Below are 16,283 nucleotides of genomic sequence, written 5' to 3' on the forward strand. Positions count from 1 at the left end.
ACTAATACTGATTAAGAACCAACCTCAGCCCTGATGCACAAAGTGCAGCTCTGTCCTTTGGGTCCAGGGTTCTCTCTAGGATTCTGTCCAGGAGGACAAGGAAAGGTAAGCCCAAGAGAAGGTGGGAGACAGAGTTAAGCCAACATTTCCACTGTCTGAGTTGTGAAAGCCAGTGAGCACATGCACCATCCAGGTCCCCAACCCAGAAGCAACGTGAGCTCTAACCAGGAACATGACGATTCACCTATCCCTGCTCATGGCTATGCAAACCCATTCACTGTACCCAACCACAGCTCCCACCTCCAACAACATCCTTTTCACATGTCGTGTGCAGAGCCCACCCTGTGACTAAACTTAGAGGCAGACAGAATGATGGGAGATGGTCAGACAGGTATGGGCGGATGTTTGAGAAGCCATGGGCATGCCAGGCAGGAGCATCACTAAATTACATCAGTGAGAGACAGGCAGGCAAAGCATCTGACAGATCCTAATGGAGCAGATCAAATTCTGGGCGTCGTGTGAGGTAAGTATGAGCAAGAGAAGCCCTTGGGAAGTGTAAAGGACTGCAAGGGGTGGTGTAAGAATATTGTAATCTTGCAGTAATTATGGCACATCTCAAATCAACAGGCAAATTACATCACTATTATTATGGCTGTCACCATCCTAGCACGGCTGGGACAGGCAGGCAACAGGCCATTATTCACCCAAGTGGGAGCACTGCTGGGAGAGAACAATGGCCTGGAAAAGGAAGATACTCCTCCTCCTCCCACCACTAAAGGTGCTTCTCCATCACTGCCACATCCATAACTTCAGGGTAGGAGACAGAACAAACCCAGCACTGCTCGCTTCCCAGCTTGGCGCCACCACAGGTTTTCCCACATGCAGACCTGACCCTCCTTGAATAGAAAAACCAGAGAGAAGCCAGACCTTTTGGTCAGAACCAGACTCAGATATAAATATAAGGGGCAGCTGCTCAAGGAGAGAGACACAACAGGCTGAGCAGCCCCATACGGACCACTCTGACTACACCAGCAGAAGTTAAATGGAGTAGGGCATGTGTTCTCAGCTGAGAGGTTATGATCCCTCTCAGTGGGATCAGAGGCAGGTTCTAGGGGGTCACAACCACTCTCCCTTTCTTTATGGCTAAATGGTAGGGACGGTCCCAAATCTTTTTCTCTTGTAACAGTCCCAAAACCAGAAATGCTGGAGCCCTAGAGTAGATGAACCAGGCTAGAGAAGTTCCCACTCAGCATGGCTGGAAGAGGAAGAAATGCAGGTTCTAACATAGCAAGTTCAATAACCAGAAGAGACCAGCTAGCCAATAATAATAATAAAATATATTGCATAGTCCTTTTTATCTATAAATATCAAAGTGCTTTGCAGACACTTCATCCCCATTTCACAGGTGAGGAAACTGAAGCAGAGGGAAGGGAAGTGACTTGCCACAGTCACCCAGCAAACCATTGCCAAAGCCAGGAATAGAACCCAGATCTTCTGAGTCCCAGTCTAGTGTTCCATCCACTAGGCAATATTGCCTCCTATTGTAGTCAGCAGACTCTCAGAGTAGCTAATGCTGGAAAGTGTGCACTCCTGCATCATACACCTCAATACTAACCCTGGTTGGGCAATTTCTTTTTACCTCAGCAAATGTCCTGAAGCATGAGAGTGGAGAGCACTTACCCTTCATCACAGCAGATGTTATTCCTATAAGTGACTGAACTTTAAAAGCAAAACGAAACATACTAAGCTATTTGTCTCCATTTATAATAAGCCAGAGCACAGGAGGCAGCTGGCAATAGAGGGAGAACCACTGTCCTCTGCTGGTAGAATCAGAAGCGCTCACAGCCCCCAGGCTGCAAATGGAAATTTTCTTTTAGGTCAGGGCCAGGAGTTTTTGGAAAAGGAGGATCTGAGTGCCATCCATGCTACTGTGATGAAGTCCCCCCCAGTGACCATAGTGTGCAACATAGAGAAAGCCATAAAATCCCTCCATGCCCACAGATTTATTTCAATATTCTGCAAAAGCCAATTCTCCCAAGTCATTTACATATTGTATATATATAAAAAAAGGATTTCCTTTCACCTGTTCCAGACATGCTGCCTTCTCAGTGGAGAGGGCACCAGGATAGGAGTTGGAAGGCCTGGGTTTTATCACAGCCCTGCCATTGACTCCCATTTGAGCAAGTGGCTTCCCTCTCTGTGTGGCTCAGTTTCTCCTCTAAACAGCAGTGGCAGCTTTGGGAAGTGCTCAGAAATCCACAGGTGAAAGCACTATAGGTGAAGCGTTGGCATTATGGGAGTGCCCATGACCCAGACCCAAATCAGAACCAACCCTCTTAACCCTCCGAATGGAGGTGCTGGCTCTGGCTTGCTGCACAGTTTGCAATTCCTACATAGCAGGAATGACTCAGTCTGTAACATAAGTTATTAACTGCAGCAGACGGTGTCTCTTCCCATTAGAGCGTTGTTGTGTGAGCGGTCCGGGTGAGACAGAAAGGACTGCCAGGCAAAGCGTGGAGCGAGCGGGGCATGTGAGGCAGAGATGAAAAATAATGTTGGCAGCGTTATTAAAAGATAAATTGGAGGGGGAAGAGGGGCGAAGGCATTAAACTATTGTAACAAATCTGTTGTCACCTAGGGCTTCACGGCTGTCTGTATTCTGCATGCTGTGGACGGGGCAACAGCAAACTCTGATCCTCCTACTTCCAAAGCTACACCCCCTCAACCATTTGAGTGCCATGAGAATCCCCATCAGCTGCCCACAGCGTAGAACCTATTGCATCTGGCAGAGGGCAATGGCATGCACATAGCAGCTCATTACGGTTCTTTGCAGCAGTAGCCACAACAACTTATGAGCACCACAGGCAACTGCTCCAGCAGGAAGTGATACTAACTGAGCCTGCTGACACCCATCCTACCAGCTTTTTGCTTTTATTTTATTTATGGAAAGGCAGCTTTTATTGTGGTTTTCCTTCTCCCTGCCAGGCTGGTGGCAGAAGCAGGTGCTGCATCTACTGGGCCCCAGAAAGCTCCTTCCCAATGCTAAGGAGCTAGCATTTCGCCCTGATGTATCATTATACTCAGATATTTCTGCCTAACGCCCCTCCACGGCTAGACACTTGCTGCTTGTGCTTGAAGGATTTAGCAATGAAGGGAAATAGCAGGGGACCAGCAGTGAGAACCCCAAGAGTTAGTTATGCAGGAACCAGTTGCATCTCAGAGTCACTCAGGACTGGTAATTGGAAAGGAATGGAATTGGAATTCCCATCAGAATCACCCCTGAGACGCTTGTGCAGCTGAAGAGTGTGTCTCCAGTCCCTATCATAGAACCATACAAATGTAGGGCTGGAGAGGACCTTGAGAAGTCATCCAAGTCCATCCCCCAGCCCTGAGGCAGGACCAAGTAAACCTAGACCACCCCTGACAGATGTTTGTCCATCCTGTTCTTAACAACTTCCAATGATGGGAATTCTACAATCCCCCTTGGAAGCCTATTCCAGAGCCTAACTACCCTTAGAGTTAAAAAGTTTTTCCTAATATCTAAGATAAATCTCCCTCTGGGCAGATTATGTGCATTACTTTTTGTCCTGTCTTCAGTGGACATGGAGAACAATTGATCACCTTCTTCTTTATAACAGCCCCAAACATATTTGTAGACTATCATTTTGAATTCTAATCCTACCCTCCAAAGCACTTGCAACCTCTCCCAGCTTGGTGTCACCTGTAAATCTGATAAGCATACTCTCCACTCCGTTATCCAAGTAATTACTGAACATATTGCATAGTAATGGATCCAGGACTGACTCCTAAGGGAGCCCATTACATACATCCTCCCAGTTTGACAGCAAACTATTGATAACTATTCCAAGTACAGTCTTCCAACCAGTTGCGCTCACACCCACCTTATACTAATTTCATTTAAACTGCATTTCCCTAATTTGCTTATGAGAATGTCATGCAGTGCTGTGTCAAACGTATTTTTTAGCTCCCAATTTTTCCATGCAAGAATCTGCCAAAATGGTGGATTTTCTGTAACTTGAAAAGTCTTTAAATCAAGATTTGAGGACTTCGGTAACTCAGCCAGAGGTTACAGGCTATTGCAAAAGTGGGTGTTTGAAGTGCTGTGGCCTGTGATGTGCAGGAGGTCAGACTAGATGATCATTGTCAGTCCCTTCTGGCTTTAATCTAATGAGTCTAATGAAATATGCTGCATGTTCATCTAAACATGGAAAAAGAAACAAAACCATCCAATCTACAAGAATAAAAAATTCAGACACGTGTCCAGTAAACTCAAATAATTAGGAGAAAATCATGACTGGATATTCCACCAGAAGAGGAAAATGTTGAAAGAATTATGCTTTGCAGGTTACTTCCTTAGCTTTGATTTCTATAATCCCCTGCCAGAAAATGGAACCCAACATGTATACATCTAAGCCTCCTGATATTGGTATCACATCACTGAAGTGCAGCCACTTCTGTGTAGGGAGACACAACAGCACTCTACAACAGTTTAGGTCAACAAGGGAAGAAGAATCCTGTATCCTGTTGAAACCACAGGAGGAATATAGAAAGACAGAATGCAATACATTTCCCTGGAATTTAGCCTTAGAGTTCTTACCAATACCTCCACACACTTGAGCAAAGTCTCAGACAAACAAGTGGTCAGTATCTTGATTTTACATCTCATCCAAAAAAACTGTGCCTTCATCAACCCTTGACATCATGCTGGGGTATAGTCTCAATACAGACTTAAGGAGAAGGCCATCTGAAATTACCAAATTCACTCCCTGTATTTAGTTTGCCAACTTTTTAGTCACACAAAACCAGACATCCTCTGCCCTGAGGCCCTGCCTCTCTCTCACTCCATCCCCCCGTTCCCCATTGCTCTCTCTCCCCCACCCTCACTCACTTTCACCGGGTTAGGGCAGGGGGTTGAGGTCCAGGAGGGGTGAGAGCTCTGGCTGGGGGTGAAGGCTCTGGGGTGGGATCAGGGCCAAGGGGCTTGGGGTGCAGGAGGGGGCTCTCTACTGGGGGTGAGGTGTGCGCTCTGGGAGGGAGTTCTGACCTGGGACAGACAGTTGGGGTGCAGGCTTCAGCTAGGCAGCGCTTACCTTGGGCAACTCCCAGAAGCGGTTGGATGTCCAGCTCCTAGGCAGAGGTGCCAGGGGGCTTCTGCACACTGCCCGCACCTGCAGGCACTGCCCCAGCAGCTCCCATTGGCTGTGGTTCCTGCTGTGCCCCTGCATCTAGGAGCCGGACACGCTGGACGCTTCTGGGAGCCATGCGGAGTCACAGCAGGCAGGGAGCCTGCCTTAGCCCTACTGCGCTGCTGACCGTACTTTTAGCAGCCTGACTGGTGCCACTAGGGTCCCTTTTCAACCAGGGTGTTCTGGTTGAAAACCTGGACACCCAGCAACCCTACCTGTATTGCTTGATTTTCTGTTCAGGTCTCTCTTCCACACACTGACCCAGCCTAACCTTGCTTAGCTTCCGAGATGTGACAAGATCAAAGCTCAATTTAAGAGCTCCCCCCTTTCTCCTCCCAACCACCATCCACAGAAGCTCAGCCCACCAGGACTTCCGCGTCTAAGAACGTTCAAATCTCTCCTCTATCATTTGGAAGTAAACCTCAAACTCTTGATGGACCAACATGGGTTAGTGGCTTTGAATCCAGCCTGTAACAAAGTTCCTGTTGTGCAGACACCACTTCCTCTTCCTGGTCTGGAACAGGAACTTTATAGCATTTCTCCCCTAGTTTAATCCCACTAGTGGGTTTTATGGCTTCATTAAGGTGAAGGATGAGAGTTAATAACCCTAGAAAACCTCTTCCTTATCGTTTGGTTAATGTACCTCACTAACAGCCACAGTGCCGCATCACTCACTTCCCATACACTCCACCAACGCCAACCCTTCCTGTGGGTTTTCAATTACAGCTCCTTGCACTCTGTGATGGAGGGATCATGGACCACGGAAAACAGGAGGGAAGCAATGCAGCTCCCTGCAGAACGAGAGATTGATGAGGAGGAAAGAGAAGAAGAGAACTGGGTGTTACTAGGCCCTTTGCCCCAAGCACCCACAGAGTCACAGGCTAAGAAGGAATTCAAGATAGAATCACAAGCTCAGGTATGCTGCAAATCCCCATCAGTGGAGTTTCACCTGCTTTCACCAGGTCGGAACATGCCCTCGCTGACTGTTCAAGGCAGTGTAGCAGCTCTTCTGTGTTGGGCAATGGGCTCCTATGCCTCCTGGAAGATCAACAGTTTTACTGAGAGAGGGAGTGTTACGGTTACTTCTGGTTTACACCTGCAGAAAATCCACCGGTAGGCTAAACCTCTCCGGGGTTAGTGTGAGCAATGCTGGCTTGGGAGGGTGTGGCAAAGGAACCTGGGGGGGGGGGATTTATGCTGATTCAGTGCATCCCCCTCTGCTGCAGCAATGGCAGCATCTAAAGCCGCCCTTATCTAGCACTGAAAGCACCACCGTGGACCATGCCCTTGGGGGTGGACCCTTTTCACTTTGAGCCACAGCAGCCCCAGCTGACACAGGGAGGTCATTTGCACTAGTGTGTGGGGGCAGGAGGATGCAAGGGAAAGTCTGGTCCAGAATGTTGCACTTGACAATATGCAATGTCCTCCCCGTACATAGACTGCAGAGATGGGCAAAAGGAACTTAGGCTGAAGTCCTTACTGGAAGAGCAGTGACTCCAGTAGTGCCAACTCCTCCTCCTCCAGGCCAGCACTGCAATGCAGTCAGCACTGGATGGGCCCAGTTCCTCCTGTTGCACGAGACAAGGCTCAAGTGGAGGGAAAATCCACTGGATCTCTCCTGCCAATAGCAACACCAGGGAATGGGGATGTCGGTGGTTCAGCATAGCTGGTCTTGCTTCCTATTTCCTGCTGCACCACCTTTGACAGACAGACAGAAAATCCTTGTCTGTCCCCCACTGGTCAAAGCAGGAGCATTCCCCACAGTCTATTCTCCAGGGCTCTGCACCCATTTCTCCCCCTTCCATTCCCACAGCAACTGGATTCTCCATGCATCTGCACATGCAGAGTCACCGCCAGTATTTATAGCCTGGCCTCTAACGGGGTCACTGGTGTATGGATAAATATAGGCATGTGTTTCTTTTGCACGTTGGAGGCTTTAGAGAGAAGCGGATGGGGAAGGAGAGAGCAAATGAGAAAGCTAAGAGTTTAGCTGGAATATCTCAGGGCCATTCTGATATTTATAGCCAAGTCCAGGGTGAGGTACTCCAGGCACCCAGTCCACTGTCACTTTGTGTTTCCATACAAAAGGCTGCAAAGGGCTGCTCAGAGCCAGAGTTACTCTTACAGCTTGCTCAGCCCCTCCACATCCACATACGTGATCACATGCATGCACACTCACAGTTGTGCATACAAATTTTTTTGCCTTGGCATGCTCAGAGGATATCAAAGTAGCAGAGGATTTAATCTGCAACCCAACACCAACGCCCTTGCACGGGGCTAACTTCACCCAAGCTGCAATTTTACCCTGCATTCCAGTCTGAGATCCCCTAGACTTATTTTCCCCATGATTTCCAATGTTGCAAGGCAGCAGAGTGAGTGGATCAGGCTGCCTCAGCCAGCTAGGTTTGTAGGAAAGGGGGATCATTTTCCTTCTAACAAGCACCAAACCAGATTTGATTGCCCCACCAAAAACCTTGAATCCTGCCTTTGGTGGAGATCGGTACCGGAGAGGAAAGGGTAACCACCTCTTCTGGGGTTAGTCTGTCCTGAGCATCGCTCCTGCTGGCTCAGGTGTTATACACAAACAGCACAACTGTCCTTCCATCCTAGAACCAGATTGTTTCTTCTCCTTTGGCATAGTTGGCACGTGCTGGTGGATTTCCAGTTCTTTCCCACCTGGGGTGAGCACTGCTTCCGCCCTCATTACCATGGCACATCACCCAGGGGAGATGCCTAGAGTGGGTTTGGGGACTGGGACTTCCCTGCCTTGTAATCAGGGTCTCCAGAGCACAGTGCAGACTCTCTCATCACTGACCAGAGAGCTATAAAGCCTTGTTTTCCCATAGCAGTCAGAGACCTTAAATACCTCCACTGCATCGATGAAAGTTCACTATCTCTGCATTAGCCTGGCTGTGAACAAGGGCCTGGGGTGCAGCAGCTGGCAAATTGCTGAAAGACCTTCTTAGTGGTGGAATTTTAAGAATCTAGAAACCCTCCGTTAGCAGAGGGGCAGGATGATGCATCTGGAGAGGAGACAGGCGGATTCTGTGTCTGCATTTCTCAGTGACAGAGCTGCAGATCACAGACTGGACATGCAGGCCACAATGTACACTTGTGTGTCTGTATATCGAGTGCATGTGCAAACATATACATGGGGCGCACTGCAAGTGTATGCATGCATGTTGAACCACTAGTACAAGTACATATACATGTCACAGGGTGCACATCTAAATGTATCTGAGGGGATGCATGTTGCAAGGGCATATGTCAATGTGTTTATGTACATGGATTTGTGTGGGAGGTGCATGTCACTATATGTCTGTGTGATCACACATGGGCTTATGTTTGCTTGCATATAAACCATTGGGTGAACAACTCTGAGTAGCGACATCTAGTGCAATTCTTGAATTTCTCCTGATAGAGGGAAGGAAGAAACAAGAAAGACTAAATCTGTAGAGGTTATGGGCCAAAGACATCAGAGATACAGAAAAGCCTGCTATCTAATGACATCCCGTCAGAATCGCTGATCTTCCACAGACATACTGAATGAATTATTAAATTAACCATACTGCTCAGAAGACACTATATTAATGGCTTCTGGATATCGCTGTCCATATACTTAAGGGACCAATAGGATGATGGAGGAGTCTTACTCCTGCCAGGGTCTTACTCCAGCTCTCCCCGTGGTGGGTTTCACCTAGATTAGATTAAACTTCTTTATAGGGGGGATTTTCCCACATCAATTCATACATACTTTGTCCTTCTATGGCATTTTTCATCCGAGGCTCTCAAATCATTTACAGACATTACATTATTTCTCCCACCCCGCCCTTAGGAGGTAGGGAAACAGTATCCTCCTTTTATATATAGGGAAACTGAGGCAGGGAGAGACAAGTTACTTGCCCACAATCACATAGTCAGTGGCACAGCTGGCAGTAGAATCCAGGAGCCTTATCTGCGTCTTTCTCTAGCCACTAGATAATTGCTTCCTCCACCACTTCACTTTTTTTTCACTCCCTTTCAAAGTGGATTTGAAAATCTTGCCCCCAGTGAGTGGATAATGCAGCTCTCACACTTATGGTTATCAGGGGCCCTGCTACCTGAGGATCTCTAGAAGGGGTGCAGTGATGACACAGCTCCAGGAGAAGAGCTGGGCCTGAGGAATTTTGTGCAACCATTTAGCAGCAAGTTAGAACCAGTGCGAGGGAACAAAAAACCCTACTTAACATCGGCATATAAACTAGAGACAAACGGAGCAATATGCAGGCTTGTCTGACCAGGGATTTGGGGGAGTGACACCTAACTAGTGGGCACAGAGGCTCATCTGGGTGGCCGCAGAGAGCTGTTCTGGCCCCAAGGAAGTTTAATTGAAAATCCACTTGTGTATGTGATTCATACCCTGGTGAACATATGAGAGAATTAAGGATGCACTAGACTGGACACTAAGCAGAGTGCTGCAAACACAAACACACACGCACAGCCCCTCTGCTGCAGTTTAGAGCCCTGACCTGTCACTCTAGGCTGAGAACAGGTCTATCCCCTACTCATCCCAGGCAGTGACACTGCAAGCTGTGCGGAAAGCACGGAGGCATTAGAGAGAGGATGTTGGACACAGTGAAGCACGTCAACATGTCACAGAGTCCTGGTCAGCAAAGGTTCTGGGGCTCAGAGCCTTGGGAATGGTGGGTACCGCATCCTGCTCCGGAGGTGGAGTGTGGAGAAACTGGGAGGAGGGATTGCAGAAAATGAGCAGCTCACTCCCAAGTTCTGGACCGCACTAACGCAGAGCAGCAGGTTCATTGTGCCCACAGGAAGTCATCTTTGCTGAATTCCTCATTACAGAACCTTTTATTTAGAGCCCAAATGGCCAGGATGGCCTCAGCCAAGAAGAGGATATGAGGCCAGCCAGTTAGAACCTCCCTGGGAAGAGCAAGAATCCTAAGAGTTATTAAGGACACAGGATTTGCTCTTCTGAATCAGCTCATCAGGTATCCTGCTTCCAGCAGGGGCCAATAGCTGATGCTTCTCAGATGCCCTTTCCCCTGTCCAGTTGTACAATGCAAGGCAATTACTTGTTATATTCAGATGACGCTTTGAAGCATGAGATTAGAATCCATCCTACTATATCGCTGCTTGTAAATTAGCCAGCCCCTTTAAAAATCCCAGCTGCTTGTGTTCGAGTTGGCAAATTCCAGAGACCGCTGACTATACATTGTGTAAATCAGTGTTTGCTTTTAAGAAATGGATCTGATTTAGGCTGACTGTTGGAAAAATATTTCCTGCAAATGAGATCTAGGAACCATGGGAAGGGGTGAAATCTCCCTTGATTGGCACATTTCAAATTTAGATTGGATAGAATGCATGGGGAATAATCCTGCATTGGTTAATTAATATTAACCTAACAAAGGAGGGAGTGAAGCATGATGTTATTGCACATGAATTAACAGGGAAAGCAAGAATGGTCTTGTGGTTAAGGCACAGGACAGGGACTCAGGAGAACTGGGTTTAGTTCCCAGCTCTGTCACTCCCTGTGTGACTTGGTGCAAGTCACTCCATCTCTCTGTGCCTCAATACCTCTGGGGTGTGTAGCTCTCACTAAGGGATGCAGGGAGATATAGTCATTATGGTGAAGCAATGTGATGGGGACATGAGAGTGGGTAGCTAGATTGGGATGTGGAGATTATAGGTCCCACCCTCCAGTCTTTGCTCAAGCAACATTCCTATTGGGTTTAGAGGATGCATTTGACCAAGATGCTTTGTAATGTTTCATTTGCAGTCTTCCCTTGGCAAAGATCATCCCCCTTCTCTATCCCAGATGTATATTCTGGATGCCTGATCCCTGGGAGTGGGGAGAGGATGGGGGTCCAAGACAACTAACTGATTCAGGGTCTATGCAGAAAGACAAACTGAACACGTTACAGAGAAAGGGGACCAAGGAAGCGTCCCAGCAGACACACAGATCTAGAGGGAAGCCCTGTCAGATGCTCCTCCATCTCTGAGGGATCTAGTCCTCTCTGGACTTGCTGCAGACGCTATTCCCTTCCCCACCTGCTGGAACACAAACACTGCAAGACTGGATCACACCATTGCCCCATCTAGTGCAGCAGCCTCTCTCAAACAGCAGCCAGCACCAGACATTTAACAGGAAGATCCTGGAGTAACAAGGTAACCAGGCTACCTCACCAGCCACCTGCCTGCCCTGGACAATGGGGCTTTTTCTGTGCTATTACATAGCCCCTTCAAATGCAAGACTCATATAGCTTTAGCCTCTCCTGACTCCCAGAGTAAATGCCTGATATTCTGTGAAAGAGGACTCTGGGTGCAGGGGTTGAGAGAGAATGCCTCAGAGGCCTTTACCCTGGAAGAAGGGAATGCAGATAGAGGGATGAAGTGTCCCAAAGTAAAAGAAAATAAAAAAAGACCTTTGGCAAGTCCACAGGAAAAGAAATCCTGGAACCCAGCCAGGCTCTGGGACTTGATTCATCACCACAGGACAAATGGGCAGTGACACAGTGTGAGCTACTATACTGCACCTTCTCTTCGCTCCAATTTTAACCTCTCAACTGAAGGAGGCTTTGGGAGAGAAACTGGCTTTTGTCCAACTTCTCTGGAGCTGGCAGTGAAGGGACAGGAGTTACAGAGCGAAGGGCCTTGCAAAAGGTCCAGAACAAATACAAAATACCAAGAGCTCCTCAGAATGCAATATTTGCCCTACTGTCCCTTTGATGCCAGCTCCTTGCACTTCCCTAAGCTTCCACTGTTGCAATTAAAATGAGGATTCAAAGGGACAGCTGAGAAAAATCCATTTTCCCCTTAAAAACCATCCCTCTCTCTATTTAATGGTGAGCTCTCCACAATGCAAATGTGCCTGAAACCCCCCTGTTGATCTCTCTGTATCACACTCGCATTCTCTCTCCTCTCCTCTCCCCACAAGGGAGCTGCATCAGTCATTATGGGAACTGCAGCTCTCCCCAGTTATTGCTACTATTTGTCACAAATAATCATTTTTTGTACTGCACCATAAACGGCCCTTTGCATAGAGCGCATAAGGTGCTCTCTTTGCTCCAAAGAGCTTGTAGCCTCGGATCAAACAAAAGACAAAGACAAGACAGGGAACAATGCTGAGGTAAAGGCAGGTTGTGGAGGCAGGAGGACAAAGCAGAGTATGGAGGATTTCTTTCTAAAGGAGAGAGTGTTTGACATCAGACCCAGAGCTTATGGTAACTTTACCTGCTACTACAGCTGGACAAGAACAGAAGTCAATCACCGGATCAGGCCTGGGGTGCACAAGAACTGGGAGACTATTCTAAGTGTGGGGATGCTCATGCACTTGAACTTTTGGGGACAGGAATGGCACTTCCCATCCTGGTACTGGTCACCTGCATGGGTCATGGAATAGTGCAAGACCAACTCTAACAGAGGGAGTTGCAATTTTTTTTGCCTTGGGAATGCATAAGCACCAAGCACGTCAAACATACCCCCCAGCCCCACAGCATGCAGAATCCAAAAAGTCAGTGGTACGGGGCAAGGATCTTCACCGTTGCCTTGGGAGGTTTTGAGAAATGCTGCCTTACCCCAAATCTTCCTGCATGGGCACTAGCTTCCTTGCTCCCTCCTTCATGTTTGTGGGAGGCTTCTCTTTGTTCTAATTATGAATTGAAGGCACCTATCTCCTTCCCTACACACGGGGCCTGATCCAAAAAAATCAATGGCAAGCCTTCCATTGGCTTCTGAGAGCTTTGGATCAGGCCCTTGAAAAGCTCTTCTCAGATCTTAATACTGCCAGCAGGGGAACTGCAGGGTTTAAGTGCTTGCCTGGAATCATCACACAGAAAGGAATGGATGCCTGGACAAAATGTGAGTGTGGGATTCGGTGCACCCACAGCCTGGCTCACATCAGCCTTGCCCCCATATCCTGGTATTGAGAAAGTCGGTGCTCATTAGGATGGCTGCTGGGTTGCTAATGACTCCAGTTCACACCGCTACCTTGAAAGGTCTGACAGTGTTTCATTAGGAACTCCTATTTTTAGAGGGATTTGTAACTCAACTGAGTGGAAAAAAGAAAAAGTGCTCTGAGCCACAAGCCACAGTATGAATTCACAGACATGCATGCACAGACACACTCCCCCTCACACGTGTGTGTTCAACCAATAATCAGGGTTCAAGAAGTATAAGAAAGGAAAATAAAATGACAGGTCAACTGCCTTTACCCTCTAGTTCAAGTCCCCCTTTGGCACTCCAATGACTGCTTCCTTGGCTCTCAGTCCATATCAAGGACTGGACCCTTGTGGTTTAATTGTCTCATTTGCACAGCTCAGTTATATAACCCCTTCAATGCCAGACCCTCCGCCTCCCTGATGCTTCAGCACTGCTTAGTAAAAATGGAGCTTCCATTGGGTTTAACTGGCATCTGTTTGAAGGATGAACCAGAGCTACTGGGAAGTAGTTTTAACTCATCCGTGTTTGAAAACTGTTTTGTTATGCATAGTGCAAGAACTTTTTTCTATGAGGATTTCCTCTACCCCTTTCTCACTTTTGGCCCAATCCTGCCTACGCTTAGTCACATAAGTAATCTCTACTCATACAGCCCCTGAGCCAAATCTCACTCACCTCACTCATGCCAGTGAGTAAACGGGACTACTTGCATGAGCAAAGCAGACAAGATTTGGCCCATTGACTTAAAAGAACCTACTTGTGTGAGCAAAGATTAGTCACTGTGCATTTATCCCATCCTAGCCTCAAATTTCGACAGCACTCCTTCTGCATTTACACAAGCTGGTGACGCTCACTGCACAGACACAAGTGATTACGGATGCATACAATAGACTGGTATGGTCCCTTCGAGTCTATAGAGTGTTGGACTACGCTCCCTATATTTGTCTTGAAGCAATTATCACCAACACCACCACTTCCGAGTTGGTGAAATATTACACCCACGATGCTGGGCCCTTGGTATCAAGTAATCTGCGAGAAACTAACTGCAAACGCTCCCCCAAACTGGAGTCCTATTGAACTGCACTTGGGGGCAGCATACAACATGAGGTACCCCTTGCTGCTGCAATAATCTCGGCACGGCAAATCGAGTTAGGGACTGCCAGACAAAATGGGGAGCCCCTGGCTCAGCCTCTCCCAGAGTTTCAGAGAGAAATACAGAGAGAATTGGGGAGGAGGGGGACTCCGGGGCAACTGTCCCTTGCAGATGAGCTGCAGCAGCAGCGGCATCTGGGCCCCCTCCCTTCCCTGGGATTCTGAGATTGGGGGATCAACGCTTTAGAGACTCCCAGACAAAATGAGGAGTTCCTGGGCTTTTGTCCAGTCGGGTTTCATGCCCATAAATGTTATGCCCATTTCAATGCTTCTCCCAGAAACTGCTGGACTGAGTGACCTCCTCCCCCTTCTCCACCCCCACTGCTATTTCAAGTTGCACTTTCTGCTCTAGCAAGGATAAAATATGACTTCCAGGAGCAGGGACCCAGGGATTGAGTCACACAGAGAGAGGGGCCCCAAAGGAAAAAGAGAAAGATCTATTTATCCATTACCAAGCTTCCCATCCCCCCATCCCAAACATAACTTGCTCTGCAGATTCCTCAACAGAAGAGGGCTCATCCATTTTCCCCACGTCTTCCTCCAAAGAAGAGAGCTCTGAAAGCTTTTTCTTTAAGCCAGTCCAGAAGCTGGCTAGCACCATAGTCAGCAACAATGGAAGAAATTCCTCCTCCCTCCCCCAAGTTAACAGGAGAACGACGACTAAGGAAAGAGCCAAAGGATGCACCCACTGCCCCGGCTTCCTTCTCCCAGCCATATCTAACACACACAGTCACTGTGCAGCGGGGGGGGGGGGGCGGAAGGGGGGCAGAGGCTTACCCCACTGTACTCCCTTCGCACCTTCCCAGCCAGCCAGGCACAGCACTACAGGAGACCTAGGAGCAGGTGTGCCAGTGGAGATGCAGCCTGGGCAAGCCAGGGACAGATTCTCAGCTTCCCACCAATGGCCCCTGGTACGTCCGAGGCGCTGGCTCCCCGCACCGGGGTCAAGACCCACAGCACTCCTGCCCAGCGGGCAGCCGTATGCCCATTTTGCACCACCTGAAGGCGGCTGGCGAGCCTCGGGCTTTGTGGCTCGCCCCCTCCCCGGACGCTGAGCACAGCGCACAAAGGAACTCTGTCCAGCCCAGCCATGCAAACCCGAGCAGAAGGAGTTACCTTATCCTGGCAGCCTGAATCGCCTCCTCTCTCCATGGCGAGCGGGGAAGCAGCTCCCATTCATTCCTTAATCCTTGGGAACAGAGGCACGATTGAGAGCGGCGCCTTTCCCTGGCATATGCCTCCCCTCCCCAAACTCCTCTCCTCTGCCTTCTTTGTCTGGGGCCGTGTTTTAATCCAAGCACAAACCGAGAGCACCCCCCCGCCTCCCCCTTCACCCAAGCCAGATGACAGCAGAGCGACCCTCCTCCTCCAGATGCTGGCTGCTGTGTGCTCCGCTTCCCCAGGTCTGGCTCTCTGCAGCGTGGCGGTGGGAGAGAGAGGGAGAAGGTGGGTGGGTGGAGGAAGGTTTTGTGTCTAAAGCAGCACTGACAGCCCCCCTCCCTCTCGGAGAGGAAGGCCCACACTGCTAATGGTCGGTACCAATTTATTCCACTTAGGCAGGGGGCACTTCTTCCTGCAAGGCAGGGACAGAGCCTGGGAATGCTCTGAGATTTTCAGCTCCCCCACGCCCCTGGCTCAGCCTCTCCCAGGGAGTTTCAGCCCAGCATGCACCCAAATACAGAGAGAATTGGGGAGGAGGGGGACGACTCCGGGGCAGCTGTCTCTTGCAGATGGGCTGCAGCAGCAGCGGCATCGGCATCTGGGCCCCCTCCCTCCCCTGGGATTCGGAGGTTGGGGACTCGGTCCTTTAGAGGCACAGGGGACCATGAGCACAATTCAGATCCAACTAGGGGGGCTGGAGAGCAGAAACCCCCTGGCTTGAAGTGGTTTCCATCACATATAGGGTTTGCAGTTTGGTTCAATGGCTCTCAGCACCTCCACTCTACACATTGTTCCAGCATCCCTGGTTTGAGGGTATTCGGATCCAAA

At 48.9% G+C, this 16,283-nt stretch overlaps 1 protein-coding gene across 5 annotated transcripts in view; it reads right to left on the reverse strand.

The window, feature by feature from the left end:
* The window catches only part of B3GAT1 (beta-1,3-glucuronyltransferase 1), a 51,565-nt gene extending 35,662 nt beyond the window's left edge, over nucleotides 1–15,903 (reverse strand). For 4 of the 5 annotated variants that reach the window (XM_050922178.1, XM_050922180.1, XM_050922176.1 and 1 more), the window contains exon 1: nucleotides 15,411–15,903. The gene's annotated coding sequence lies outside the window, so the exon portion shown is untranslated. Of the gene's footprint in view, nucleotides 1–15,071; nucleotides 15,286–15,410 lie in introns of those variants that run through there. The other variant, XM_050922177.1, reaches the window with a different exon arrangement.
* Between the last annotated feature and the right edge of the window lie 380 nt (nucleotides 15,904–16,283).

This window comes from Gopherus flavomarginatus, chromosome 13 (genome assembly GCF_025201925.1).
Source record: "Gopherus flavomarginatus isolate rGopFla2 chromosome 13, rGopFla2.mat.asm, whole genome shotgun sequence".
In the NCBI taxonomy this organism is placed as follows: domain Eukaryota; kingdom Metazoa; phylum Chordata; order Testudines; family Testudinidae; genus Gopherus; species Gopherus flavomarginatus.